We start from the raw sequence: 27,829 nt of genomic DNA on the forward strand, positions 1-27,829 counted from the left end.
CCCCTCACACCGCATCCGACTGTGCTCCCCATGACCTATGTCGCCGCATTACGTGATGACGTGGGCCGCGAGAAGGAAGCGTACGAGAACGCACAGACAGTGGCAGATCCTGGCGAGCCACGGAAGGACGACGTTGCGCTGGATCAAATGGTTCAAATGGCGTGAGCACTGTGGGACTTAACTGCTGAGGCCATCTGTCTCCTAGATCTTAGAACTACTTAAACCTAACTAACCCAAGGACATCACATACATCCATGCCCGAGGCAGGATTTGAACCTGCGATCGTAGCGGTCGCGCGGTTCCAGGCTGTAGCGCCTAGAAACGCTCGACCACACCGGCCGGCCTGCGCTGGATCGCCTGCAGCAGTCACACGGCGCCCTCTCCTCGGTGCCGCTTGCGGCTCCTTCAGATAAGGCACTTGCAGACATCGATGATACGACGGCGCACGATTCCGACGTCCCCCACGCACATCTGGAGACCATGCTGACCTATGACTTCGAAGCACGGCAACGATAACAGCGATCACCAAAATGCCGGAACAAGCGCCGCCTCACGGTGGAGAATGACCAAACTGATCTATCAGGCAATTCTGAGACGTTATCGGGTACAGAGCAGACGACCATGGATACAGAAGAACTGCCTAGCGTGGATTCAACGGTGGCCAGCGGAACGGCCACACGACCTACCGCTGACGATGCTCCAGACACAGCGAAGGAGTTCGATCGACGGCAACAGGCTACTGAGGAGCCTACGGCGCCTGCATCGCACGACAACGATGGGAAACTAGGGGACTGGTCAGAAGACCCACCCCCGTGGGGAACAGATCATGCAGGAGGAACTGCTCCCACACACTCTCCCGGTGTAAGACCGGAAAAGTGCACGGAATAACGGCTAACCATATGATGGGACGGTGGGAGGCGTTAGTACGAAAGCAGCTTATGTACGGAATAATTAGCGACGATACGGTGCCCTATCTACGTTGACAGCCATGCAACAAGCTTATCGGATAGAGTCTGTTAACATCTATAGCACTGGGGCGCCGGTAAACATCAAGATACTCAGTGACATGATAAAGACTGCATATTTGGACATAGCATTATTACTGGAAGTTCGTGTACTTCCCCCCTAAGACTTTTACGGTTACGACATTTACTGTTCCCCGTGTGACGAGAGAGACGTAGGCACAGAGATACTATTAAAAGAAGGGATACGTGCAGACGAAGTAGAGTATTTGCCTTCTGCCCGTGCTACGGCCGTGACCATAGGTGGAATACGTTTGATCAACGTATACGCACCGTCACGCTCGGATAAGAGAAGGGACAGAGCAGATTTTTACGCCCATGAGGTTACACCGTTGTTCCGGGGACGATACGATGCTTGCATACTCGGCTCGACAGAAAGGACCAACAACCTAGCCAAGAACTTAGGGAGCTGGTCAACGGGATAGAATTAGTCGATACATGGGACCTGAAGTATCGCAACCAACCAGGATATACATTTTTACTAGCCACTCCGCGAGCCGTTTGGATCGGATCTACGTTTCAAGGGCGTTAACAATGTCGACGGTGGACGCAGAAATATGGCCGACAGCGTTTACAGACAACGAGGCATATATTTGTACGGTTAACCTTGCTAGACAGCAGGTATGGGGACGGAGGGGTAATTGGCATGGCTGTCTCCGTCGACGAAATTCTTTCGGTTCTCTCCTGTAGTGGTGGATCGAGAGCGCGAAGCCAGCTTTACGGAGGACGTTGATAGGTTACGGAAGGAGGTTTCTCAGTGACATCGCACCACGACTGAGTTTTACTTTACGGCTCTCCGTGGCCTGTCAGTTCAACCACCTACACCAGAACGCCAGACGTCCGTCCACAGAGTCACGGAGAAGCTGGTACAATTTGCTACGCTGAGGATGTCGGGTGCGATGACACGCGCGAGGTCGCAGGAGTGGCTGCTCAACGAGGTTCCCTCGATGCTTTATTTGATAAAGGAAAGACGAAGAAAAATGGTTCAAATGTCAGTAGATAGTATAGGGGGTTTCTGGAACACATTGAGCACGTATACGTACCGTCCTTAGCACCGTACCGCTCAGTGACGTCACTACTGCTCGCTGCTTGCTCTGGCAGCTCTCCAGTGCAGATGTTACGCACGTGCGCGCGCACACACACACACACACACACACACACACACACACACACATACACACACACACACACACACACACACACACACAGATACACACATACACACACACACCCACACCCACACACACACACACACACACACACACACACACACACACACATTCAGCATGTACTATGCATTTTTTTTTCTTTTTACAAATTTATCCAGCTGTTGTGTGCATTGCTGAATCCAAGCCACTTTACCAAAGCTTTTCTTCCTTTCTTCCGTATTATTTTCTCCACATAGAAAGCTCCAGCTATGGGCTGTGATTTGTAATCTTCAAGGAGATACGTTCTCGGATTGGTTTCTTGCACTTTACGTATTTTGAAAATTTCCGTGGACCAGTTGGCGGTGTACCCTTTGTCAAAGACTGTTTTCTGTTTACTAATTCTGACGTAATCACCAACTCTGAGTTTTGACCGGCGTGGATCAATCATTTTAATTTTGTTATACACAGTAGATAGAAGACTATTATCCTTTACATCCACAGGTCGCATTTTAATCGTTCTGTGTGTCATGTGATTATACTGATGGACCAGATCTTGTACAGTGTTAATCCATTTGTAGGAGCCCTGAGCAGTAAATTTTCGGAACATAAGACTTTTGAGAGTTCTGTTAAAGCGTTCAACTACGGAAGCTTTCATATTTGAAAAAGTGGAGTAGTGATTAATTCTGAGTTTCTGCATTAACTCTTTAAAACAAGTATTGTAGAATTCTTTTCCCTGATCAGTTTGTAAACTTACTGGGGCCCGCTTACTTTTTATATATATTTTTTTAAGTGCGTTTGCAACTGCAATTCCAGTTTTAGTCTTCAGAGCAGCGACCCATGCATATTTTGAATAAATGTCAATTACTGTTATCAAATACTTATACCCAGAATTCCATTTAGAATATGCAATCATATCGACTAAGTCTGCTTGATGGAGATCATCAAGTCCTTTCGTGATAACTGACCGCCTGGGGTATGTTCGGCGAGCAGGACGATGAAGCTCATCAGCAATGGCAGCTTGCATCTTTTTTTTTTTTTTTTTTTCTTCTTCTAACTTGCTACTTACTGAAGGCAATATGCTTTTCGAAATGACATAGTTGTGATAGAAATGTTTGCTTATATGGAGCTGGAAGGGGGCGGAGACACGAGGAGGAGAAAGAGGAGCAAGGGAGAAAAAGAAAGATAACACGTATTTTAGGAAGACGTTTTATTTTCAAAATACCATCGCATAATTAATCGTACATTAGTCTTTGCTAAACATCGATCATTATCCTCATCAGCAATATTGAAAGATTTTTTCAGCAATTTCAATGATGGACAGTCCAGAGATTGCATGTTAACTACTCTGCCATGATCTGTGCCCAATAAAGTCGTCGTCCAATCTGCTTTTTCCAGACCCATTACCATAATGTAGTCACAAGATTTGCACAACTCCCACAGCGTATTTCTCGCAGTAAGTAGTGACACTCCATCCATTCCCCACTGCTGATGAAGGTGATTGCGTGTCACCCACGAGTTTATCTTCTGAGTTATCTCTGATAAGGTGCTGAATGCTAAAACTTTTGCGATAGTGACAAAGTGCTCTGCAATAACTTGATTGCCGTCCACGAGGATAGCAGCAGCTTGTTTAGGCACAAAATTATTTGCATCGTCTTCGAATCCTTGCAGGTCTACGAAAGCTATCTTCATTCTGGCATGATGTGAGAAGGAAAAAAGAAAAAAAAAATTGATGAAGGTATCGTCTAATTTCGTTTAATGTTGCTTGTATCATTGTAAATCCCAATCCATCACCGACTTCTCTTACCTGACAAACAGATAATGTCTCTCTCTCTCTATAGACGATAATGGCGATGATAAGAGGAGCAGCGACCTCGGTGAAACGTAGACTGATAGCAGCTCTCTAAAAGCATCTCATTTTATCGGTTATTTTTCAAAGCAAAAAAAAGAAAAATATATGGATGTAGAGGATGCTGTATGTCAATAATAGCAATGTTAGCAAACAGCAGGAGGTTCGCAGCTGTTCCAGGAGGGGGGCTTTAAACCCCAAACCCCAGCTGTGTAAAAGGTGAATGCGTGATACTGCACGGTGGGAAAAGAAGAAAAAAGCCTCTCTCTCAGGATATGGAGGGACATTATCTGATAACATGACTAGCAAATAACACGGTAATATGATGCAGCACGCTGAGAGAAGAACCATACGAGTCTCTGGGAATACAATGTCAATAACAACTCCATCAGTAGCAGCGGGACGTAGCATTTCTTTACCAGGGGTGAATGTACTCCAAGAGAAGCAATGTGTAGTATGACTGCAAGAGTTTCTCTCTCTCTCTCTCTCTCTCTCTCTCTCTCTCTCTCTCTCTGTGAAAGTAGCAGAGTAACAAAAAATTTTTTATGCCTATAGACCAGTATAAAGCGACAGACGATTCCACTCTGTCGTATTCCTTCAGCTGTGCGAGTGCCCGTGCGAGTGTCAGTATTGGAATTGCCTTTGCTGTCGGAGAGAGTGTGTGTGTGAAACACATAGCTGGCTCAAAACATGTAAGTCTGACAAGTATTACTTAGTGCTACTACTACTAAGTGGCATATACTTTTCATCTACTAAGAAGTTGTTGTAACTCAAGAGAGAACAGGGATGCCTCTCGTTCAATGTTGCAGAGTCTGAAGCATCTGGGAGAAGGAGGAGGCTCGAAAACTACGCTGCGGCTGTCGTCTCTGGAACAGGGGGAGAAATATCCCATCCTAAGTACGAGACGGACGACGACGAAATTTGGAGCAGCGGTCGTAGTATACTAGAAGGAGTCCAAAATATTCCTTCCTGCAAGATTCGCCACTCTCAGTGATGAAGAATTGGAATTTCTGAATTCCGGAACAGTTGCTCTGATATATCGTGGTGGTAAAAATAGTATGGATATCATTGACTTTGAATCTGTTTGATAAATACTAACATATGTTTCCTTATACTAATATTACGTAGTTGTTAGCATATTGTGATACTAACCATGTCTATTCAAATACGGAAAGTGTCAGCAAATGGCAAGATTAAGGAAATAGATTTGCAATCCTTAAAAGACGATACCTGTGGCACACATTTTGATACACATGACACATTAGTATTTGCAGTAAAAGTAATAGGGTGTGGTGAGGATGTAAATGCATATTCCGAATTGAATGGAAAAATAGTGCAGCTAATTCAAACAGAGTGCTTTAAACAAGGCGAACATTTTGCTGCTTTTCAAGTCTATGACAAATACGAGTGAACTTATTACACAGAGTTATATGTTACCAAGTTTAATAATCTTGTAGATGCTTACATCAAAGAGATTTTGTTTGTATTGTATACAATTTGTTCTCATAATGCATTTAGTTGTCAATTTGATTTTGTAAATGGAGCTGCTTGCCTCAAAACATGGCTAGAGAGTGGGGATGTTTCATTAATATATTCAAATTGTAATGTCCTGTTGTCTGCCATATACGATATTTTGAGAAGCGCTGAAAGTGAATAATGACCGAACCATCGCCAAAGCGCATTAAGCTGAATCATGATCATCAGGAAAGTAATGCTCTGGAATGGGTTTCGGTTGAAAGTGCGTTCAAAAATAGAATATGTACAGGTGAGATATCTAACCGAGGTGGGTTTAAGGACCCAAAATTTTTCTTGGATGCATGTTTCTCTGTCTTTGAGAACATAGTGCGTAAAATTAACAAGCCTCTTAAAATTAATTTTTCACTCATTTGCAACTTTGTGCTGCCCAAATCTGGTGACGTAGAAGACAAGTACTTAAATACAAAGAATTTAAATCTATTCTCCTCTGACATTAGCGAAGAGTGGTATTCAACTAAAATTAGGGATGTACTGTTAAAGAAACTGGAGAAATTTCAATTGAGAGATTCAGGTTGGGCGTTGCGAAATGTAGTAAAACTATGTATTAATGTTAACGAAAACAAAGAGTTTTATGCAGGACGTCACACGAAACTGCCAAAAGTGATTGCGAATAAACATGCAGTAATTAATGTTCACTCGAAAGGTAATGCTTGTTTTAAGTGGGCAATTCTAGCTGCTTTGTATCCTGTAAGAAAGAATGCGCACCGTGTGTCTGCCTATTTTGCACATGCAAACAAATTAAACTTTTCTAATATACCGTTTCCTACAGAGCTAAAGCATGTCCATATATTCGAAAAGCAGAATGAAAGTGTGTCTGTCAATGTGTACGGTATACAGTACTCGGATTATGAGTGGATGGTTGTTGAAGAAGAGGGAGAAGCGGATGAGGAGAGAGAGGGGGCAAGGAGGACGAGGGAAAGGTCGAAAGATATCCGAGTTATACCACTACATATTACAAAGTACCAAAGAGAAAAACATGTAAATTTATTAATGTTGCAGCTAGAAAATACAAATATAAATCATTTTTATTAAATAAAAAGTTTGTCGAAGCTAGCACATTATAGCATTACTGCTCATCATAAGTCTGTCGTGATATGCCCCCGTTGTTTGTCTTATTTTCATGCAAAACAGAAGTTAGAAGCACACTTGCGTGACTGTGCGCAGTTTAAGCCAGTCAACACTATCATGCCAAATGAGCACAATAAATATATAACATTTTCCAATTTCAGAAATAACTTAAAGCTGCCTTTTATAACATATGCGGACACTGAGTGCATGCTGCAACCAGTCGCTGGCTGCAGTAGAAGTAGTAACTCTGCTCAAATACATTTACATACACCATTTAGTATTGCATATTACATACATTGTACTTATAATGATGACTATACGGAATTTCAGTTGTATCGCGGTCGTGATTGCATGCAGTGGTTCACGAAACAGCTGTATGCAATTGCTGAGTATGTGAATGGTTTCTTATTACAAAATAAAGAGATGATATTAAGCCGAGAGGAAGAATCAGCCTTTCACTCTGCACAGATCTGTCATATTTGTAACGAAGCCTTTGAGGCAGGCAATGTGAAGCATCGTGACCATTGCCATTTTACAGGTGAGTACCGCGGTGCAGCGCATGCTAGCTGCAGTGTAAACTACAGACCTCTGCTTACAGTGCCTGTCGTATTCCACAATCTGTCCAATTATGATAGTCATTTCGTAATTACAAATATTTGCGAGCAACTAGTGAATGCGACCGGGGGGAGGAGGAAAACTAAATTAAATCCAGGCCGCGTTTCTATATTACCATCGAATATGGAGAAATACAAATCTTTCACGAAGAGCATTCAAGTAACACGTAAATACCGGCACTGCTACATAAATTTCCGATTTATAGATTCATTTAATTTTTTATCATGCTCGCTAGAAAAGTGTGCATCTTACCTAAAGCCAGAGGAATGCAGGATAATGAGGAAATACTTTCCTGATGATTGTGAATTTTATTTAGTCAATCAGAAGGGTGTATTTCCATATGAGTATGTGATTGATGAGAGTGTTTTATCAGAAGAACACTTACCTCCGATTCAGGAATTTAAAAGTTTGCTGACTAGTGGAAGAACTGTCTCAGAGTGTGATTATCAAAGGGCGTGTAATGCATGGCATTTGTTCAAGTGCAAGACACTGGGGGAATACTCAGATCTTTATTTAAAAATTGATGTGTTATTGTTATGCGATGTTTTTGAAAATTTTCGAAATCTCTGCATTAAAACCTATGAGTTAGACCCCGCGCATTATGTTACTTCACCTGGATTGGCTTGGGATGCATTATTGAAAACCACCAAAGCAGAATTAGAACTCATCACAGACATTGAGGAACTTCAATTCGTCGAACGAGGTATTAGAGGCGGCATTGCAAACTGATTTGTATACAGAAAATAACAAAATATTATACATTCATTGTAACTTTTTTCTTTATTTACTGAGTGAAATTAAAAAAAAACCACATACAATAATTGTTATTTTATTTCATCTGAAATTTCCTTTCTGCACTCTTTACAATTCTTTTTAATAGGAGGTGGTCCATCAATTTGACAACGTGCATTCACATTATAATGCTTGTAACAATGTTGATACTTAGAAATGAGAGCATCATTTTGAAACACTTGTGGTAAACTGTGAAATATATGAGAAAGATCACATAAAGAGGGTAACAACTGTTTGGGAAATAAGTAATAATCAATTGCATTTAGATTTTGACACTGTTGCACAGTAAGTTTCCTATAAATTCGAGAGAGCAGTTTACAAACATTTTTCGATTTAATCCACTCGAACAAGAAGTAAGCATCATCATCACCATCAGCAGCAGCAGCAGCAGCAGCAGCAGCAGCAGCTGCACCTTTCTCTTTCTTATTAGCACAGTCCAATCCATAATCTTCCAATCGTAGCATTTCAACATCTTTATGAATAATAATAATTTGTTCTAGAATATTTAGGACGAGTGGACACAGCAGATTTTTTGAATACACTAATGTTTTGCAGTCACTGTTCTCTTTTAGTAATGAATCGAGTGAACAATTCAGTGCACTGAAAGAGGCCTCCATGTTATGAACTTGCAGTACACATTCACAACCATCACTTAAATTAGTCATTAACACTATCACTGGATTATTCTCGGACTTAGCGGTCATTATTATAACTTTGTTCATATCTCCTTCTCAAGCTACTGGTGTGAGGGGGAGCAAACAGGACGACAATGATGAAATGCTTGCACATTTTTTTTTCCTCTTTTATATATCTGTGAGTATGCCTTATGTGAGCTGATTGGCTGGATGGGGAACAAATCCTCCTTACACGACATCTAGAAAAAAGCGACTATGGTCAACAGCTGCTTGCATCCATGTAACTTTGCGAGCCTCTCTGGTATATGATAAAATTCCACCCCCTAGTCATCCAATACGTGAATTGATGTACAGGGGTCTCATCAGGAAAGTGAACCCTTTTTTTTTTTTCTTTCCAGCTTCCATGTCTTTTCCCTTCTATATCCGAGTACGCTTTGTGACTTGATTGGTTGATGGAGTCATTTCAATCACTGAATCATGAATGACCAGGCAGTAAGCTATTGTATTTTTAGCAAATGCTTCTTTTGTTTATATTTCAATCCTCATGTCAACGACCGAAGATTTCAGTGTTTCGTCTTGATGAGAACAATCAATGAAAAATATAGGACACTTCTGAAATTCAGTACGGTTCATGAGCGGGTTCCCTCTTCTTACACTGCTATCTCCATAATACAGCGATTGAAAATTGGCATACATTTCAAACGCCTCTGCAGTATTCTTCGTGTCAAAATCAACAGCAAAATTCTCCTCTGGGAATTTAGAAGAATTTCAATACACCTTCAAGTTTGATATGTTTATTTTGTCGAATACACTAGAGTCAGCAGTAATCAAATTTCTCTTTGACTGAAAAGCCAAGAATAGATTCTTGGCTTTTCAGTCAAAGAGAAATTTGATTACTGCTGACTCTAGTGTATTCGACAAAATAAACACATCAAACTTGAAGGTGTATTGAAATTCTTCTAAATTCCCAGAGGAGAATTTTGCTGTTGATTTTGACACGAAGAATACTGCAGAGGCGTTTGAAATGTATGCCAATTTTCAATCGCTGTATTATGGAGATAGCAGTGTAAGAAGGCCAATATTACATACCTTGCTGTTTCAACAGCTGTATTAAATTTAATTTGCCATGTCCATGAGTTAATTTCCGGCGCAATGCTTTCAACCAAATCCCAGTGACGAAAAGGTAGAGTCAAACTGATATCATTTTTTAAGATATTCCACAGTAATATTTGTTGCTTTTCAGACACCTGAACATGCGGCATTTCCCAGTGAACTTTTTCCAACATAATTTTTGATTTAGTATCTGCTTTATCTGAGACAATACAGTTAATATCTTGCCTGCTACGAATCAGTACCAGTTCATGGCGAGCATTTAAAATACTCTTTTTGTAATCCTCTGCAAAGCCTAAGATCATTTTAAGCGGAATGCAAAAATTAAAACGACCATCATCATCGTCGACTAACTCTTTCAATTCGCTTCTTGCCCCCCATCCGGCATTTTGTAATGCATTTGCGTCACCTGGTGTAAAAGAAGCATATCCTTTCATTAATGTTGCAATTCGTGGATTACGTACATGATCGATAATTTGGTTATTGAGACGGTACTGAATATCCGAAAACAGATGAAGTGCACAGTTTTTTGTTAACTCAATATCAGTTTCTTTTCCCTTTCCCTCTGCATTGACAAGTCGTCCTTCTATATACAGCAGACTCTCGGAAGGAAGCAGGTAAGTGTTTTCATTTTGTATAACAATTGATATGGAATCGTTCTGAGCAAAATCCGGTTGATTGAAAGGTTTATGCTTATGATACTGAAGGTGAGTAACCGAGTCGTCGACGAGAATTTTTTCTCCTACATTCAACATTTTTTTTGTTTTGTTTTTTCCTTAGTTTCCTCCTCTTCCTCCTCCTCCTCCTGTTTGATCACTGAAAGTCGGACGACTCGAATGAGAGTTTGCAGATCAAGGTATCAGTATTTATAGCACCCTGTATCCCAGTGACGACAGAATTTCTCTGTTGTGTGGAGTTAAAACATTTTTGACTTTTCTCTTCTTTGCTTTTCTTTTCTTCTTCTTCTTGTTATTATTGCTCACATTGTCAAGGTATCTTGTGTCCTTGCTTATGCAGGCATTCTGTTTGTATACGATACCCATTTCTTTTTTTTTTTTTTTTTTTTACCGTATTTTCCTCAAATGTAATCGCACAGTTATCTCTTCCCCGTCAAAATCAACAAGATTTTCGTCTTGTTCTCTAATTGACACACTTAATTCTGAAACGTATCTTGCAACTACTGGCATATAAATGGGTGAATTCGGTGTTTCCACAATCTTATATCCTGGTGGTACAGCAGGCCAGAACTGATGCAATGTATGTGTAGGTTCCCCATTGTGAAATGAACCTCCTGAGATGTTACAGTCAACACACAAGACATTAACACTTTGAATGTTAACTGAATATTCGGCAGTCTTCAAGACTTTTTTATCCACTACAGTTTTTGCAAACCCTAAAACTGAACCTATGTTGTCTGGGAGATAAAAATCTATAGTAAGATTACTCCTAATCTGACATCGATTCAGTGTTTTATTGAAGGTAATATTTAATTGCAAGTCATGATTTTTTTTATTTATCGAGTTATCACTGCTAACCTTCAAGTTGTACGCTTCAATTTCTTTCAATAATGCGGAAAAAATGTCGTGCAGTTCATATGTTCCATGTTTCAGACTAACTTTATCCAAAATTTCTACATCATTCAAATAGTTGTAGAAGTAGAGATTATTATTTAACGATGTAATATTGTGAATGGAATTATATGTAAAAAGGTTTAGCAGAGCAATTTCGTAAACATGTGAGGATAAATTCATTGCAGGATTGAAGAGAGCAGTTAGAAGTGATTCTTTACCCGTCAGACTTAACGTTATGCCGTGTTCAATGTCCATTGTTAGACTACAACTATACCCTGCAAGACTGTCTGTTTTATATTGAATTCAGAAACCTTAAACATAAATGGCCACATCTCTGGCTGTTAAGTGACTGAAATGTATTGTAGTTATATTTTATCGTACAGTTTTTCATATACCTTACTATTTCTGGAGGAGGTGGTAAATTTCCAAAGCTGTCAAAATAGTAGACAATTTAGCCTTCCTTTCTGTAAGCTACCCAGTGTGAACCTGGTTCCTCTTCAGTATTGAGATTAATAATTGCACACTCACAAGTGTTAGGTCTTGAAGGTAAAGTATCTCTCATAAAGACACCTCGAAAGTGTGCTATCTGTAGCTTTTTAGCATAGTGTTCTAAGTCAATTTTGGTAAGTGCTCTTGTAGGGAGACTGTTTATGGAGAACTTTTTTTTTTTATTCCTTGTTCCATTTATACCCGCCAGATACAGACCGAATCCATTTTTCCTGTATGGACCCAAGTACAGGCCTTTTCCATCACGCAAAGCAATTGCTTCAAGTACACGATGATGCCTCTGCATTTCAGCTAACTCCTTTCGAGCACTTTTCGCATCATTAACAGCCTTAGCAATTCCAGCAGCACCTCCGGCTAATCCTCCAAGTGCTGATAAAGCAGCAAATATTGGAATAGGAGGTATTATTCCACCTTTTTTGGGCACAGGCATTACACGTTCACTGTCTAATAATTTCCCCACAGCTTTCGTCGGAGCAACCTGTGATGCGATTTTACGAGCCACTTTCACAACTGTCATCAGATTAGCACCAGGCTTCAAGTACTTAAGTCCACTTCGAACTTTTTTAATTACTTTGCTCAGTGTATTACCACCTTTCTTTCGTCCAGAACTTTTCTTCTTCTTCTTCTTCTTATTCAAACCCATACCCATTTTAACTTTAGCTTTCATTGCTCCAGTCACTGCCAGCGCAGCTAACTTTTCCTTCAAATTAGCGTCTTTTGCTTTTACTCTACTCCACGCTTTTCTAGCCAGAATTCTGTCTGCTTGATGTCTGTCAGGCAAACTGTCTGGATGAGTTGCATAAGCTATGTCATGTTCATTACACGCCTCATCTAGTGGATTGATACCGACATCACCTCTTTTGAGTCTTTCCTCTAACTTTGTGCCAGGACCACAGTAGGAGTAGCCAGGTATGTGAAGTTCAACAGGTAGTTTATTAATCATGCGGTTAAGTAGGGAACCACCACGTTTTTTTGTCCCTCTCTTATTCTTCCCCTTTCTCAACTTATTTTGCTTGTTGTTGTTGTTGTTGTTGTCGCGATGCTTCTTCATAGCTTGAGTGTTAACTAACGACTGGTCTTTTGACACCCAGAATGCTCTATTATAACAGTATTTGTAAGATAGGAACTGTTTTCTCCAAAAAAAAAAAAAAAAAAAAAAAAACAAATCTGTCAGATTGGCCGAGTGGTTAAGGCGCTAGATTTAATATCGTGTGCGGAGAGTGGGTTCGAATCCCACATCTGACCATTTTTTTTTTCATAATCATGATCATTGCCCGAGTGCTAACTTTGCCACCTAGAGTGCTCTATTATAATAGTAATTGTAAGATACGTAGAGTCCTTAGTGTACTTAAAGATGCAATTCAGGAAACATGCACTTCAACTTCCTATTAGACCTATTGCTGAACACAGAAATGAACTGCAAAGGCAACATTGTAGGCATGGTGATCTATTTCCTGATACGATTAGGTGTATTATTGCAGGTCCTTCCAATTGTGGAAAAACAAATGTGATTGTTAATCATCTAATTCATGAAAATGTTCTCAAATTTAAGAATGTCTACATATTTTCCAAATCGCTGCAACAATACAAGTATAAATATTTGGAACAAATTTTTAAAAACCTGCATGAGATTGGCTACTTTACATTTTCCAGTAAAGAAGATGTAATACCACCAGATCAAGCCCTACCACTTTCAGTTTTTATTTTCGACGATATTGCCTGCGACAAACAAGATCACATGAAAGCTTACTTTTCGATGGGTCGGCATTACGGTGTAGACAGTTTCTATTTGTGTCAGACATATAGCAAAATTCCTAAACAGTTAATCAGAGACAATGCTAACGTTATTGTTCTCTTTAAACAAGATGAGCGTAATTTAAAACATGTCTTCAGTGATCATGTTAATCCTGACATGACATTCAATGAATTTCTCGAAATGTGTAAACGAGCATGGAATGGGAATGCCTACGATTTTCTTGTTATTAGCAAAGATGATGAATTAAATAATGGTCGTTATCGTATAAACTTTGATAATTATATCTGTATTTAAAGCAACAGCTTGACCATTACAGATTATTACCATCATGGCTTCTGCACAGGTAACATCTTCGAATAACAGCAGTAGCAATACTCCATTGCTCGTACTAGATCCTCAATACAATAACGATGTTGCTAATAAAAGATATGTGGATTCGAAATTCCAGTCAAACTCGAGCATTATTACAAATCTTATCGATAAAGTAAATCAGCTATTTCAGAAACAAGTGAGTATCACCTATTCTTCTTCTTCTTCTTCTTCTTCTTCTTCTTCTTCTGCCGCCGGAGACTCGACACCGAGAAAAAGAGGAAATGATGCAACAAACTCTAATACTGATGCTGCCTCCTCGAGCTCTTTAATAACGAAATTTTTGCCGCAGATAACAGCTTTCTTTTCCTCCATATACACTACAAGTGCAGCAATATATTTTAATAATAAGCGTTTAAGTGGATTACATGATCCTGCTGAAGATCATGATGCATGTACGAAAGTTTATGTGGATAATGCCGTGGAAAAACTGAACGCATTCGATGTAAGTGAGAGTTCACTTACGGTCAAGCACCGCAAAACCATCACTAACTTAGCTGATCCGCGAACTGATGATGATGCAGCAACGAAAAAATACGTAGACGACATCCGTAGAAGAATCGAAAATTCTGTGAAACGTGTGAAAGACAAAGTTGATTCTGCTGAGAAGGCAAAGCCGAGGGCAAGTGATGTAGTAAGTAAATCGTATGTCGATCTGTTGTTCCAAAAGCTGCAAAATCAGCTTAACGACTTCAGAGAGCGAAAAAACTCTATACGTACATCTATGAATGCTGGAGTTCAAAACTTTTTAGACTTAATTAGTGTAACAGAAGGAGTTTTAGACGTGCAGAATAAACGCATCACGAATGTGCGCGAGCCAATTTTAGACTCGGATGTTGCAACAAAAGGTTACGTTGAAAAAAATCGAATGTGTTCCATCATTTTTAGAATTGACAGCATCCCTTCAGGAGATCCCAATGAATCAGCTTACCTTTTACACAATGGTCAGTATGAGTATGTATTACCTTACACTGGTAAAGTTATTTTACGCTCTATTACCCCTGATATTGAAACAATTAGCTTTGAAGTGAATGAAAACAGTTACCAACTTTTGATGAATACGGAGATTGACGTACGTAAAGGAGACAGATTCAAGTTCCATAAAGCCTCGCATTTAACACTTGGAAATCGTCCACTTCATGCTGAATTTGAATATCTGGTTGTAAATTAAGGTGTAATTTATCTGAGCAGTTGCGTACTACAAAGCACTCGCAATTATCATCATGTTCCTCAGATTCCTAACAGACGTCAATGAGTGCACATCTTACACGCTAGCATTAAAGACCTATATAGGAAATGGAGAAGGTGAGAAAAAAAAAAGAAAGTGCACTTTCCAAATGAAGTATGTACCTCAGTGCACATTTTAAATGATTGGGATTTTTCGGTATGCAGAGAGGCTCGCATAGGGCTTTGCTGGCAACGTGCTGCCATTGACAGTCTTCGATTCAAGCAACGTATAGAACAAATGTGTAAAATTATCTCATCAATCCTCGACGATGCGAATAGGCAGCGTGTGATAAACACATACTTTGAAACCTCGAAGTGAAGAAATTACTGTTATAAATTTAGATGTCTACGTAAATTTAGTTCAGATAGCGAGTGGGCAGTTTTGAGCTAAAAACATGCTGCACGATTCGATTAAACGAAACATCAATATTAAAAAACAGATCGCTAAAGCTAGGCAGAATATCCGAAGAAAGATGCTATCTCTACATAAAAGAGAAACTGAAACAAAATCTGTGCTGGAAAAGACATTTAAGCCCATTTCACAACCACTAAAGGAACTGATTTACCGATTTCCGGCGAGAGAAAACAATAGCAATTCTGCAGCTAGATGTCAAGACAATATCAACGGCTGTGACATTAAAGAAAAATATGACGACGATGGTGATGTGGAGAAAAAAAAAAAAACCAAAAGTAGCAGAAAAATACAAGAGTTGCTTATAGCAGAAAATGCAGCTGGTCGACTGTCGGCTTTGTATTTTAATAAACCTATAGACTAAACGCGCGACACCGTGTACGGCGTAAGATTTGATCCATTATCAAGTGAATGGATGATAGGAAACTCACCAGTGGAAGTTGATGAAAATGACTTAATAATACACAACGTAAGATATCCTGGAACTAGAGGGCTATACAGTTTATTGTTCAAAATCAAGCCTAAGAATTACACGAGGCGTGATCTTCAAAATTATGCAAAAATTCTGAAGGCAACCAATGCCTTTAGACAACAATACCTCGCCTTCAAGCCTGTAAATGCAAACAAAGGATATAAGTATACACGTATCATAAAGCCATTAATTGGAATACTTGAGGGTCCAAAACGTCGTACTGCAGCAGCAGCAGCAGCAACTGCAACGGTTTCCCTAACATCTACAGAAAAAGACCGTGAAGAGGATAATAATAGAAGCGAGGATGACGATAGTGATGATGACATTGTTGGGGAATACAAAATTGGTAAAGCAGCGAAAATAAAAAGTAAAATACGTACAGGAAAGGGAATTCCCTCTGTACCTGGAGTAAACAGAGAAGATGAAGAACAAGAAGTAAAAATTGACTGGAAAGACTATTCAAACAAATCACATGTTGACTACATTCACTGGAATAACCCAAACGAACTTGTTGAACGTCTAGTTTTTCTCCTTGCATCAAAAACAGCCGGCAACAACTCACACGACAATGAAATTATTTCAATAGAGGAAGAACTCCGAGAAGCTGCAATTATTGCTTAATATAAAAGAATAAAAAACTAATCTAGCAGTGCTTAAAACTTTATATATTCATATCAACTGAATAAATAAACATTTTCACTTCAAACTATTTTCTTTTCTTTTGTGGTTTCCTCTTTTATTTCTCATATCCTTCAAAGAAACAAAACTAAGTATATTTGATTACAGAGAAAACTGTAATTGTAAACTGTGTGTGTGTGTGTGTGTGTGTGTGTGTGTGTGTGTGTGTGTGTGCGCGCGCGCGCGCGCACGTGCGTAACATCTGCACTGGAGAGCTGCCAGAGCAAGCAGCGAGCAGTAGTGACGTCACGGAGCTGTACGGTGCTAAGGACGGTACGTATACGTCCTCAATGTGTTCCAGAAACCCCCTATACTATCTACTAATGTCTATGAGCACTATGGGACTTAACTTCTGAGGTCATCAGTACCATAGAACTTAGAACTAATTAAACCTAACTAACCTAAGGACATCACACACATCAATGACCGAGGCAGGAGTCAAGTGTGAAGAGCTGGAGGAAGCGGTGCCTGCAACTAGTCCCCATGCCCAGACCAACTCCCGTTGGAATTTTACCGTGCCTTTGTGTCCAATATGACACCGATGTGGCTATGCATGCTTAATGAGCTTCTGCGCCAAGAAGTGCTGGTTCCCATTCAATTCACGGAAGGGCGCATGATACCGATACCAAAGCCTCGTGGTGGCAAACGGCCTTTATCGCCGATTGACCCTCCTTAATGGCGATTACAAGATCTTCATGCGCATACTGGGCATTCGTATCAAAAAGTCGCTGGAGAATCGAATACATGCCGATCAGACTTGTCTTGGTGGCCTCAGTAATATCCGCACAGCCCGGGAAACTATCGTGACGTCGTCGCCCTCGCGGCTGCATTCCGCCTCCGGGCGGCGATGATTGCTGTGGATTTCGATCATGCTTTTGATCGCGTGGATCATGTATACCTCAGGGTGGTGATGAACAGGATGGGTGTCTCGCCATTATTGACCAGGACGGTTATAATGTGTAAGGACGTACTATGTTTATCTTGTGAATAATAAAGGTTTCTGTTTCTCCTACCTTCCTTAAAAAAACTTCACTCCGGAAATTACTTTTCTCTGTTAAAAAAAAGAAAAAGAAAAAGAAAAAGAAAAAGAAATAAAGCACTTGTCCGCGAAAGGCATAGATTGCGATTTCGAGTCTCGATTGGGCACATAGGTTTAATCTGCCAAAAAGTTTCATAATAGTGCACACTCCGCTGCAGGGTGAAAATCTCGTTCTGGAATATTAATTTGTTTTATTTAAAATATTTGAAGAGAATTCACGAAAAAAATTAAAAGGCATTACTTTTCAGCACGCCCCATTATTATGGTTATATTGCTTCACACAGATTTGCAACATTCTGCTCTAAAAAACTTACTTCGTAAGTGTGCCGTAGTGAATCGTCTCTGGGTTACAAGTGGAAGGAGTGGCAGATACGAAGTTACAATACTTTACAAAAAACCTTTAGAAGTCCAAAAATTTCAAGGCAGTCAAAGTAAATTTGAGCAGTTTCCAGGAAATGATCTTTACATACACATATAAGTTCGTTCTTATTTACGTAATACGTTTTTAATTATAATCAACTGAATTTTTAGAACAAGGCGAGTTCAGATGTTCTTTTTCTATGAAAAACTTCTCAGAGTGAAATTGATGTTTTTTGTGCAGTGTTTGGTACAACATTACTACAAATATCTGGGGAACAGAATTCTTACATCATCTTTTGCTGGATTTGTACCGCTCTCCAAACATCCGTTGAAAGGAATGTACAAAATTTTAGGGTTTTAGTCTTACGTAAATTCCTTACTAATCTAGTAAATGGAAATGCATTACATATAATGTTTCACGGTAGTATTGACTAGTTGTATGCCATATTTAAGTACTCCAGTGTTTCGGTTTGTTAGAAAGGGTAAAATAGATTCCAAATTGAAAATTAAGGGGAGCCTGAATCAAAGAATTGACAGTGTCAGTGTTACGCCTTACTTTAATTGGATGAACTAGTGCAAACCATATGCATACTCCTTTTCATCCAGTCTTTCCTTTGTATGTCTTCTTTCGTAAACCTGATGTTCAAACTGAGTACCATTAATGTGAGCTCCATAAAGTCTCCTGTTATCGATCTCTTTTAGTATTGACAGAGCAGAGGTCCGTGGGTCAAATCCTTGCCTCTATAGAACAATTAAGAGCCAAACAAGCATCATATGCTTCATTTTCAACAGCAGTTGTGGAAACAAATTTGTTGCGGCTTCGTTTTCACGTAGAGTTGCTCCTTTACAACCAATTGTGAACTAGCATCATCGCTGGCCAGTGAGGCCGTGCGGTTCTAGGCGCTACAGTCTGGAACCGCCTGACCGCTACGGTAGCAGTTTCGAATCCTGTCTCGGGCATGGATGTGTGTGATGTCTTTAGGTTAGTTAGGTTGAAGTAGATCTGGGTTCTAGGGGACTGATGACCTTAGAAGTTATGTCCCATAGTGCTCAGAGCCATTTGAACAATTTTTGAACTAGCATCGTCAACTAAAAAACATAATATCAGTGGCAGTGATGTAATCCCACAGCCTTCTTGATATACAGACATTCCCTGCATTGTCATTGCTAAAACTTGAAGAAAACGCCGCAGGAATATGTAATATGAGGAAACACAAAACAAGAAAAGATCGTGGCCTCGTGCAATCTTTTGCCAACTATTATTTTTATCGCATTTGCTGGTACAATCGTAAAGCAATTTTCAGGAAATGAAATTTCTGTATTAAGTAGTAATGGAGAGCTAATAAAAACTTTTCCACAAATTTTATCACTTTCGCATTAGGTCCCACCTAAAACTTGCTGCAAGGGCACAGGCGGAAGTTTCTAAGCAGGCTGATTCTTTGTGCTTGATGCATGAAGGGAGTTTTCTGTGAAACACCAAGTTTTGTGGCAACTTATCTTACAGAATAAACTTCGTCACGCTGAGCACCATGGTTGACACTAATTGATGAACGAAAACCATCTCGTTTTTTTTATTATTCATTTATCGTCCAATGACCGATTTCGTTGTTAGAATATCTTCAGGTTGCAGAGTTGGCTTAAGTCCATTTATATCATGACTTTAAAACTAGTCAGCCTCAAGAAGCTGAGTGGTACCGTGGAATAGTGCTTATGATACAAAACTGTTGCCTGGAGGGTTTAAGTTCGAAACTAACCCGGACTGTACCATTTTAATTTCTATATTCGGTTCGAATACATTCTAGAAGTATCCACAAATGTTAAGAATCATTGTACTGGAATGTTGTGTATATATACTGTACGTGTTCTGGCCGGAGGCAGTTCGATCGTGATATTATTCTGGTGGAGGCGCCGGGTTTTGGAACTTGTGACAGCGCGCATTATCGACGACACAGTGACTCCCATCACGCCACGACAGAGCTGCCGTTTACGTGGCGAGAAACCCGAGTTCGAGCCATATTCAACAGATGACAATCTACTGGAGACAAAAGAAGAAGACGTTACGATGACAGCAACTGGTGAGGATGGCCATGATCCAAACAAGTGGCTGAAGGTATATAAGCATATAGTCAAATTTAACAAATGGAATGACACCGTGTGTTTGGCTAACGTATTTTTCTCCTTGGAGGGCACTACCAAGCAATCGTATAAGAACAACGAGGAGATGTTCACAAACTGGGAAGTATTCCAGGCGGAACTGCGCAAGTATTTCGGGAACACACAACGACGGAAGTGCAAGGTGCAAAGCTGAAGATAAATTAAAGTGTAGGGCACAGCGTCCAAGAGAAACTACAGCATTCAACATTCAAGACGTCTTGGAGCTGTGTAAAGTAGTGGATCCTAGAATGAAGGAGGAAGATAAGGTTGCACATCTCATGAAGGGTGTTGCTAAGGACATGTATCAAGCCCTACTCGTGAAGGAAGTTTCGACAGCAGACGGCTTCATAAAATGGTGCCAGTACAACGGGACATTGTATCAAATAAAGTTACTCGGAAGAAGTCTGAACTACTTCCAAACGTCGTATCGATGTCTGTGGTAGAGGAAGCAACTGATTTCACAAGTGAGAGAGGAAGTTCAGAAGGCACTTGGATTGCACAGCGAGCAAAAAAAAAAACTGAGACCCTTCAAAAGGTCATAAGGGAGGAAGTGGAACAGACATTGAACCCAATCTCTCGTCCTTCATTTCCCTTTCAGACGGCCAAAAAGTCTAGACCCAGGCGGAGTTACGTTCCTACAATGCCGCACGAGGAACCTGTTTGGGCACCAAGGAAGACTGACGTCTAGAGGACCCAGGATAACCAACCAGTATGTTTCCACTGCGGACGACCGGGACATGTGGTGCGCTGTTGTCGAGAAAGGCGGCGTGCATTTGATGACGCCCGCGCCAGAAGACAGCAGACAGATCTTAGCCAACGCCAATCTCGGGACGACGAAGGTGAACATTTAGATGTGGATAAAGGACGGCGTAGGTCACCATTGCCGCAAGCTAGCCGCTGGAGAGCACGGTCCCGAACACGCCGATCAAGGTCTCCATCGCCGTTTAGAAGCTCCAGCCGATCACCCAGCCACCGCGCAACCTCGAAAACTAAAGGGTGGTACCTTCCTGGGAGGTGAGGCCGCCGAAGAGAAAAGTCCTCCATCGAGCACTACAAAAATGATTGGAAAATGTGTCGATATCCTCATGGATGGCCGTCCAGCCCAAGCTCTTGTGGACTCTGGAGCATCATATTCAGTCATTTCGGAGAAGTACCGTCGCCAGTTGCAGAAAACCGTATTCGTCGACAACAATACATCCCTGCTGAAGGTGGATAATGGGAAGTATGTAAAACCTACAGGAAGAAGTACCATTCATGTGGGTATAAGTGGCCATACACAGCCCTTAGAATTTATCGTCTTACAAGAGTGTAGTCATGACGTCATTCTCGGATGGGACTTTTTAAAAGCTTCTCAGGCAAAAACTGATTGTGGTCGCCCGAAGATTATGCTAGACGAGATACACTGTGAACAATAAGATGTGCATCCGAGTGTGTGGAGACTATGTGCACTGGATGAAGTCATCATTCCTGCAGTCAGCGCTAGATGGGTAGATCAACCCATGGATTTTGTAGCGGAATGTAAGAGAAGCATACCAAGAAGAACAACTTGGTCATCCCAGCCTCTGTCGTCTCGTTTAAGAACGGATTCGGTGAATTGTGGATAGTTAACTGTCGTCGAGAACCGCAGAAATTTCCACGACACATGTGCGTGGCAAACGCTGAGCCGTTAATTGAAGAACAGCTGAGATTCATAGAAACCTCCCATGCCGAGTCTGTGGCTGAAATTAGCGCTCCACTACGAGTCAAGATCTTCTAGGTCGACTATCACTAGGTCTTCCTACGGAATAACAGAATAAGCTACTTGTCATTCGTCAAGAGTTCTCTGAATGCTTCAATCCAAAGGTGAAGAGCAAATTAGACAAATCGACGGTGAAGCGCCGGATTAGCACTGGAGACCATCAACCGTTAAGCCAGAGAGCATACTATGTGTCAGCAAAGGAACGTGGAATAATTCGCGACGAGGTAGAGAAAATGATGAAGAATGACATCATTCAGCATTCGCAGAGCCCCTAGTCGCCACCAGTGGACCTCGTCAGGAAGATGCATTGCAGTTGGCTCTTTTGGGTTGATTACAGGAAGCTTAATAAGATAACTAAAAAACGTTTACCCTATTCCACGAATTGACGATACAATAGATTGTCTGAAGGTGGCTAAGTTTTTCTCAACCATGGACATATGCTCGGGATACTGTCAAATCGAAGTAGACGAGGCTGATCATGAGAAAACAGCATTCATCATCCATGAGGGCCAGTATGAGATTAAGATAATGCCGCTCGGTTTGTGTAACGCACCAGCAACTTTTGAACGGATTGTAATCTTCTACATCACCTGAAGTGGACAATGTATCTTTCATACCTAGATGACATTGTAGTGTTCTCAGAGACATCTGATGAACATATAAAAAGGCATGGGGCCGTTCTTGAGAGTTTCCAACAAGGTGGACTGAAACGTATTTCAAGAAAATGTCGCTTTGGAGCAAAAGAAATCAAAATACTTGGATACCTAGCGTCAAACGAAGGTGTGCGGCCAGATCCAGAAAAGGTGAGATCTATCACGTAATCTCCTATTCCTAAAAGTATTAGAGGTGTTAGAAGATTCCTCAGATTATGTTCTTATTACCGTCGTTTTATCAAAGACCACTCCAAAAGTTCTTAAAAGCTGATGCGAAATTTATCTGGGGTGGTGCTCAACAAGATTCTTTCGATGTGCTGCGAAAAGCTCTGACGACTGACACTTTACTTGGTCTGTATGATGATAGAGCACCTACACTACAGAACTACACAGAGATGCCAATGGGTATGGGCTCGGTGCTGTTCTAGTGCAAATTTCGGATGGCCCTATGCTTCTAGGACACTTACAAAATCCGAGAGAAACTACTCAACTACAGAAAGAGAATGTCTTGCTGCGATGTGGGCCATGTGCAGATTTTGACAGTATCTCTATGGAAGGCCATTCACAGTTGTTACAGACCATCGCTCAGTTTGTTGGTTGACAGTTCTTAAGGATCCAACAGCACGATTCGCCAGGTGGGCACTACGTCTTGAAGAGTATGACATTGCCATACAGTACAAAAGTGTAAGACAACACCAAGATGCCGACTGTCTCTCAAGAAAACCTATGCAAGACCATCAAGACTTTGATAAAGATAGTGACTGTCTCGCTGCACTACAGGATCTGCAAGAGATTTTTCTGGCCAGGATTATTTGGGTGTGTCCGTCATCATATGACGCACTGTCGATAGTGCCAGAGGAGAAAGGCAGTTCCTCATAAACCACCTGGCCGACTCATACCAATTCCACCAGCCGAAACTCTTTTCCAGAGTGCTGGGATTGACCCCCTCGAACGACTTCCAACGTCTGCTAGTGGCAATAGATGGATTGTTGTTTGCACTGATTATCTGACACGCTATGTCATTACAAAAGCCGTGAAAAGAGCCGAAGCATCCGAGGTATCCAAATTAATAGCGGAAGGCATTGTATTAAAACACAGTGCCCCAAGGTCGTTAATTACGGATGGAGGGAAAGTTTTTCAGTCGAATAGTGTGACAGAAATAAATCGTCGGTGCCTACTGAACGCCTTAATAAGACCTTGGCCGACATCCTGTCAATGTTCTTCAATGTTGAGCAGAGCAACTGGGTTGAGGTGCTACCTTTCGTTGCGTTTACCTACAACACCGCTAAACAAGATTCCACAGGATTTACGCTATTTTACCTGGTGCATAGACGTGAGGCGACCACGACGATGGATACTGTGCTTCCGTTACATCCTGATGTCGTGGACGACGACTATATCGGTCAGGCGTTACCAGAGCTGATGAGGCTCGGCAGTTGTCTCGACTTCGCACGCTGCAGGCTCAAGAAAACGATCGCCGAAGGTATGACGCGAACCACTGCTCTGTTGTCTACCAGCCTTGTGACCTCGTCTGAATTTTCACAGGTGTTCGGAATTTTTTACTCTCTGAGAAGCTCCTCAGACGCAACCTTGGAGCTTATAAGGTTGTAAGACAGTTGTCTGATGTTACCCATGAAGTTGAAGATTTCGATCCCAACCCAAGACGATGAAAGATCAGAGATATCGTCAACGTCCTTAGAATGACGCCCTACAACGTTCCTGCTACCCAGGGTAAATTCGAAGCTCCAGCGATAGGCAACAAGCGGAAAGGTTACGAAGAGCTTAGCGGCGAAAGAAGTTCTACGAAGATTACCGCCAGGGTGAGCATCAGCCATCCTGAGTCCGAGTATGCAGAACCGATGACTCGTTTCCGGACTAGGTGGACGTAACACCGAGACGCTGTTCCCTTGAGGAGGGAGAAGTGTCGGGGCAGAAGTGGAGCAGTACCATGGGTGTAGTGATTATGATACTAAACTTTTGAATGGAAAATCGTGAGTTCAAAACGCACTTCGGCCGTACCATTTTAGTTTCTATATTCGGTTCGTGTACATTCTAGTAATACCGTCAAGCGTCAAGAATCATTTACTGGAATGTGTGTGTGTGTGTGTGTGTGTGTGTGTGTGTGTGTGTGTGTGTTCTTGACGGAGGCAGTTCGCTTCGCGCTCTTGTATGTGCAAGTGCTGAGTAAACCTTCGTTAACTAAAGTTTGTGTTCGTCATTCATCTACTTACACCTTCTTCTACGTGGCAATATATTATAAGAAATAAACCGACCGTAGCTCAATAAATTATAATAAAAAAGCTGAGTTAGTTTTCAATAACGATTAAAACAAGCAATCTTGGCCTTAATTTGGCTAAATAACAATTTTTATTATTTTGTCTGTAGTTACTTACAGTTGTTTGTTTAGAAAAAGTTGTATGTCATCATCTTCCGGGACAGTTAGCTCCCTTCAATACTTTTTATGACTCAGCTTTGGATATATGACTACCTATTTACTTGTTGTAAGGACTCAGAGTGGTTACGCTATAATTGCGAAAAATTAGCAGATCTTGCTAATATCGTTTAATACTTTGTCTGTGTCACACCGCGCATCATTGTGATACAAAGTACGCGGTGATAGCACGAAATTGACAACCCTACATCTATTAATTCGTACGGCCTTCTATCTTATTACAATTATCTGACGGCTGCGTCACATCGATTGTCATTGACTTACGTCGCGAATGCATTTCAAGCATAATCCATGAGTGTGTTTTGCACGTGTCCGTGGCGTAAACCTAACGCAATGCTAAAGTAATAAAACTCACAATTTTAATACGAAACAAAGAGCATTGGTTGTACAGTATTATCCTTCAACTACAGTTCTGCTCAAAATTTCGTTGCAGGTAACCACTACTTTGTGGCCAAGCATAACAACGTATAACTTCTCTCAGTTTTTTCTCTACGTCCTCTTAATTAATATTTTCTGAATTTATACAGGAAAATAATTAAGCTTTCAGATGCAGACACAGTGTGAAGGGGCGGTGGATGGCACTGTATTTCACAGTATGGATTATAATATGCAGCGAGCCCTTTCTGTGGAGTAATCTACGTGCACACGCCGGGAGCCACCGAATGGTGCGTGGAGGAGGATTTGCTCTACCATTGTCAACTCCTTTTCTCTTCCTCTCAAGAAGAGCTAGAGAAAAACGACAGCCTATATTTCTCCGTACGAGGCCCAATCATTCTGACCTTACCATCATGGTCCTTACGCGAAATGTACGTTGGCAGCTGTAGAATCGCTTTGCAGTCAGCGTCAAATGCCGTTTCTCTAAATTTTCTCAACAGTGCTCATCGAAAAGGTGTTAAAAAATGGCTCTGAGCACTATGGAGCCGGCCCGAGTGGTCGAGCGCTTCTAGGCGCTACAGCCTGGAGACGCGCGACCGCTGCGATCGCAGGTTCGAATCCTGCCTCGGGCATGGATGTGTATGATGCCCTTAGGTTAGTTAGGTTTAAGTAGTTCTAAGTTCTAGTGGACTGATGACCTCAGAAGTTAACTCCCATAGTGCTCAGAGCCGTTTGAACGACTTTTAGCACTGTGGAACTTAACTTCTGAGGTCATCAGTCCCCTAGAACTTAGAACTACTTAAACCTAACTAACCTAAGGACATCACACACATCCATGCCCGAGGCAGGATTCGAAGCTGTGACCGTAGCAGTCACGCGGTTCCAGACTGTAGCGCCTAGAACCGCTCGGCCACCCAAACCGGCAGAGAACGTGTGATGGCTATTTGAGTTCTCGAAGTATTACGGTTACTATCTGCGTGTTGTTCGAATTTACCGGTAACAAAAGTCGTAGCCCGCCTGTGAAGTGATTCATTGTCTTCCTTCAATCGGACCTAGTGCGTATCCCAACACTCGAACAGCATTCAACAGTGAGTCGCCCTAGTCTCCTACACACGGTCTCCTTTATGGATGAAATATACTTTCCAAATATTCTGTCAATAATCCAGAGTCGACCATACACCTTATCCATTAGTCATTCCATTCATACTGTTTGGCAACCTTATGTCTAGGTGTTTAACCTACTTGACTGTATTCGAAAATTATGGATTTGTTTTTTATTCTCATCGGCATGAACTTGCATTGACATCCATCACACCATCCAGAAATTTTGTCAAAGTCACCGTAGCGTCCTCCTGCACTCACTCAACGACGACACCTTCCCTTACACCATTGCGTCATCAGCCGTAGACAGCTGCTTATTCTATTAGCTAGATCATACATCTCTACAGCAAATAAAAGCGATCCTATCATACTTTCCTGGGACACTCCTGCCGATAAAGATAAAATTAAATATAAATTCAAGTAAAAATGTTAAAAGAGTGTTCGCCTCCATAGGAAGTTTTTATTCTCACCACTAACGCAGTTATCACATTTTTGGGTGGACAGTGAGGGTGTCGTGGAAACAGCAATCAATAATATGGTCGTACACGTTGTGAGAATCACCAGTGTGCATAATAACATGATTATAAAACTCATTACTTACTGAAACAATTTAATAGAGCAATAAGCAATGAAATCCCTAGCCAGTGTAAGGGACTACTTAAACTAAACAATTAAACTGGAATAATTAAATGAGCCACTGTTTTAACGTGTCACTGGAGAGGCAACTTGAAATACCTCTTCTCGTCCGAGCGGGGGACGTAGTTGCGAAGAACGGAGTAATTTGAATCTAAATCGAAGACGGGCCCCTTTTGCCGAGTGGGCGAAATTGGAGCGGCCTGGAAGGGCCGGAGTTGCCTTGGAAGGGCCGCCACCCCTCCCCCAACCCCCGCCACTAAGAGACACGGCCTGTGCGACCTCCTCCACAGCCTTTGGCCCCAGATGCGATAGCTGCGACGTCGCGCAGGAAGCTGGGGCGATATGTCGCTGCGCCAGCACAAAGGCAGCGGCCCGTCGCATTAGCGGACAATGCCATCCGTCCCTAACAACGCCACGTGCTACTGGGGGACAATTATCTTCCCCTACTCCCTTTTAGAGGCAGTCGCGAGCCGCGTGTGTACACACAATGGCGGCAACTTCCCCGTACCCCACCCTCTCACTTTTTTTATCACCTAGCTGCAAATCGTTTCATCTTC

Source organism: Schistocerca serialis, chromosome 7 (assembly GCF_023864345.2).
Source record: "Schistocerca serialis cubense isolate TAMUIC-IGC-003099 chromosome 7, iqSchSeri2.2, whole genome shotgun sequence".
Lineage (NCBI taxonomy): Eukaryota > Metazoa > Arthropoda > Insecta > Orthoptera > Acrididae > Schistocerca > Schistocerca serialis.